General features: G+C 42.4%; 1 pseudogene; it reads right to left on the reverse strand.

The window, feature by feature from the left end:
- Positions 1-1,219: 1,219 nt before the first annotated feature.
- On the reverse strand, positions 1,220-2,645 carry LOC115858769 (small ribosomal subunit protein uS9m pseudogene; annotated as a pseudogene).
- Positions 2,646-4,736: the final 2,091 nt, after the last annotated feature.

The following is a 4,736-nucleotide window of genomic DNA, read 5'->3' on the forward strand; positions in this document are numbered from 1 at the left end:
AAGGAGAGGCTAAAAAAGAAGAGATAAAAGGTACAAACTAACTCTTAAGTTTCCCAGAAGCTGACACATATAACTTGATCTGACATACTTTTGGTTAGAACTTAACAGCAAGACACTACTAACTAACAGCAAGGAAAGCTGAGAAACATAGTCTTTATTATAGGCATGCATGAAGGGACAAGCATTTCGGGGGGCCTTGTCTAGGTTTTTCTTAAGGAGCTAAAAAAATAAGAGGGAGGGGCGTGAACTTTGTTTCAGTGTTGGCTGGAAATTTGTTTTTCCTAATATATCACTTTTCATAACAATGGATTTATTAGGAAATATTACATGTCTTATTTACCCTCTTTTATATTTTTAATAATATCCTCTGCCCTAGTTATATGTTTTCTCCTATTTTCTTTTTTTTTTTTTTTTTTTGCGTTACGCGGGCCTCACTGTTGTGGCTTCTCCCGTTGCGGAGCACAGGCTCCGGACGCGCAGGCTCAGTGGCCATAGCTCACGGGGCTAGCCCCTCCGTGGCATGTGGGATTCTCCCGGACTGGGGCACGAACCCGCGTCCCCTGCATTAGCAGGCGGACTCTCAACCACTGCGCCACCAGGGAAGCCCAACGTAGAATCTTTCAAAAAAAAAAAAAAAGTGTCAAACTCAGAAACAGAGAGTGGAATGGTGGCTGCCAGGGGCTGGGGGAGGGGATTGGCCTGTTGTCTTCCACAGAGACTCGGCTGAGCTCCTGACAAAGACACTCCACGGACTTCTTTCTTCTCAACAAGCACTCTCATCCCTCAGTTTTGAAAAATATGTTGTAACAACTGCTATCTGGGAAAACGACAGAGTTAGGGGGAGTGAGTCCAAGTCTGTCCTGTCATTAAGTTAGCAGTGTGGCTCTGGTGGGTCAGATCTGTGGGACTGGGCCTTCCCGTCCGCAAAAGGCGGTCTCTTGATTGGATTTTGCTAAATGCTCCTTTCAGGTCGAATATGCCAAGATTCTGCGTTATGCTTCTAATCTGAAAAAGTTTTAAAAGTAAAGCAGCAGAACAAAGCTAAACCGTTTTAAATAATTACTTTTAGAAGGTAACCTTTACGACGTTGCAGTTTAGAATAAATCATCTCACAACTCCAACGTCTGATGGTGCTGCTTCATCCTGGCCAGCAACTCTCTCCTGCGCGTCTGCCACATGCCAGGTGCACAGCGTCCCTCTCCTTTCCCGCCCAGAACACTCAGCGCTTCTTCCAGGTGAATTTCCCGGGGGCTCCCTCCTGGCCTGGCTTCTTCCGCTCTCTGACACGGGGATCAGCAGTAAGCAGTCCCGCTTCAGCATCCACTCGACCTTCTCCTCGGTGACAAAGCTGCATAAGGCTCTAGCCGTCTGCAAGCGGACGGTCCGCGCCTGCGCCCCCCGCCTGCCCCGCCCCCCCGACGCCGTGTAGGTCACGTGGTGTTCTCCAAGCCGGATGAGGAAGTGGAAAGGGAGTATCAGTCGTTCTCTGTCCTGAGTTACTGGAAAGTAGAGCAGGGAGTCGATCCCATTTACTTCTATCCTCCCACTTCCATGGTGATAAACAGCCACTTCCGCCTTTGCAGTCTTTCTGTTACCTTGGCCTGTGCTGAAGGCCATACCCTTCTCGTCATACTGCAAAGGCTCAATCAGCTGTTTTTTCGGTTGGTTACACTCCTGCGGAGCCTGCTCACAAATCTTCAGCCGCGTCACACGGCAACGCCAATAACCTTTCCAGCAGCCGAATGAACTGTGCGTAATCTTTTTTCTTTTTTTTCTTTTTTTTTTTTTTTTTTGCGGTATGCAGGCCTCTCACCGTTGTGGCCTCTCCCGTTGCACAGCACAGGCTCCGGACGCGCAGGCCCAGCAGCCATGGCTCACGGGCCCAGCCGCTCCGCGGCATGTGGGATCCTCCCGGACCGGGGCACAAACCCGCGTCCACTGATTCGGCAGGCGGACTCTCAACCACTGTGCCACCAGGGAAGCCCCCTGTGCGTAATCTTGATCTACAGTTTTTCCACTAACGTTTCTTCCAGTTCCTCCTTAATCAGCCATCCGCTGCCAATCAGGTCTTTGACTTTAGTTTTTTCTGAAAACAGACCTTTGGCTCACAGCTGGTCTTGACGGTTTTCTACATCTGGTAGCTTTCCGTATGCTCCATGCATTAATGAATAATATGACTGTCTGCCAGTATAAAAGAGAAAATGAAATGGGCGGCCATCTTCTCCCCACTGGATTGTCCTTGTTTTGGAAAAATCTCTTCAGGATGCTTCATTATTGGCCGGGCTCGCGTCTCAAACAAACCACTGGGAAAAAGGTAAGCAATCGCTCTATCAATATCCTCTTGGGTAAAAGTTTCTGGATCTTCTCCCATCATGTTGGCTAAGTGTCTCTTTCCTATGTTGAATTCTTCAATCTGCTTTTTAGTAAAATCCACTGTGTAAGTTTCACGTCTTAAGGCTGCAACATTTTTCCTTGTTGTTACAACTGTGGTGTGTCTTAAGCCTTACTATTTGGCATCCGGGACTTCTCTGCAGCTTAGCAGCTGCGGCTTTCCAGAGGCCCTGACCTCGGGCAAAGCTAACCCTACCCCCAAGAAAGAGCCGGTATGAAGCGGCTGCGCCGCAGTACACACGGATAGCCGCCATGTTGGCTGCGGGAGGCGCGGGCAGTAGGACGAAAAGCCGTCTCATCTAATTATTACACGGCCACAACTTATCAATACTTACGCTTCCCTGTGCTCCCATTTCTCCACAATGACATCTCTCATATTGTTTCAGATCCCCTTGACTCTATATTTAATTCACTTCTGCCCAAGTAGGCAAGGTATTGTCTCACCACTGCAGAGGAGCTAAATTGGGATGGTAAATATTCAACGAACTTAGACCTCATTAATAATACTAAAATGTTTTCCTTATAATTCTGTTTCACTAATAAAAGTTGGACAGATAAGTAGTTAATAAATATTAACATGACTATTTAATATTAATATATAAGTCACAGAGGACAATCCATTCTACCTAGGCTAAAATTATGACAATAACAAGTGCACAAAAAGGGATCATTTACTTCCCTATATTATGAACTCTAAAATACTCATGCTTCAAAGTACACTGCAAAGTACTCACATTTGGAAATGTAATCCTTGGAAAAGCCATGGCCTTGTACCATTCCTTCTTCTAATCCATAGATGAGACCTATGAAACCAGTTGAAGTGTTTTCATAATAACGTATTTTTAAATTACCCCTAGTCTTCTCTCTTCTGTGTATTAGGTATTCTCGTTTGTCTTTCAGTCAGAATCCAAAAATTGTTCACTTTGATGTCATTCAAGCCTTACTAAGGAGTGCTTTATTATATCCCAAAAAGACAAGCAAAGGAGCAATTATTCATGCATAATAGGTGTTGTACAGGGAAGCACTAATTGTTATGTATCCACCTCTTTCCTGACAAAGCAATGTCCTAAGCAGCTGTGGAATATAGCACATACTATTGAAACGTATTTACTCTAGAATTTCATTTCACCACATAAGAATAAAAAAAACTTACATCATTTGTCAGTACAACTTGGATTGCATGTATACTTTCTTTTACTAATAATTCATCTCAAAGTTCATTGCTCAAGGTTGGAATAATGGGGACAAAACTGAGGAACTAAATGAAAAGCAGAATTCTACATGATAGTATTATCAGCTATAGATACTGCTTTGAACTTTTCTCAGTACAAAACATTGGATCATAAAAAACATCTCCTGGTTAGGAATCAGTTTCAAAATACTACCAAACATCATCTGTATTCAGTTAAACCAAATGTTAAACACTAAATGATATATAGTATTCAAGAGAAATAAGACACCACTTTTCGACAAAAAGAAAAATGTGCATAAAATTGAATGTTACGTTTCATTAGTTCATGTTCTTTGCAGTCATCAATTGATCTTTTGTAAAAACTAACAAAGTATGAACTGAAAAGAATATCAAACATTCTTAGGAACAATAGTGACATGTTCAGTAAATAAAATTGCTTTAGGTGGTTTTTCTGAATAAAGATATTCACAGAAAGAGTGGCCCAAGCTCATTTGTTGCCAGTGGGCTGTATGATACAGGAGCTGTCATACGTTGCATAGTTAAAAGTTTTTCAAATTCATGGACTTCTAATAAGATTGTAACCTTCAAACAACATTTAAAATAAATTCCACTTTTCCCACAATTTATCATTTTCTAGAAAATGTATAGTCACACAAAAAGGATTTTATTAGAAGGGTTCAGTTGAGATAGAGATGTTGTAGACTTTGGGAGAAGAAGAAAAGACCAAGTTTGAAACAATAATAATATCCCTCAGGTCAAGCATTGCCTGTTAGTTAATGAATAACTGGGTTAGAGAACCCCAAGGCAAAGCCTATTCCTTAAATAGCATCGTGTATAGCTGATAAGAGTTTTCATATTGACATTTTCTGTAGTTTCCCACTGGTCTCTTTTTAAAGCTATGGGTCCTATTGATCCACATCCCTATGTTCCCTTTTAGATGTTCTTCTCAAGAAATATGCTTTCATAGATTTGTAAATGTGTGCACAAAGAGAAAAAACATGACCTCAGGAAAATATCATGGGGCAACAGTAATAGGTCTTATGCAAGATGTCTGCCATTCTCTGGAGAATGAGGATTGAATGTGGAGAGTGTAGGGAGAGATGCAGTAAGTGTGCATTTCTAAACCCATAATTAAAGAGGATATGTTTCACAA

This window comes from Globicephala melas, chromosome 10 (assembly GCF_963455315.2).
Source record: "Globicephala melas chromosome 10, mGloMel1.2, whole genome shotgun sequence".
NCBI classification, from domain to species: Eukaryota; Metazoa; Chordata; class Mammalia; order Artiodactyla; family Delphinidae; genus Globicephala; species Globicephala melas.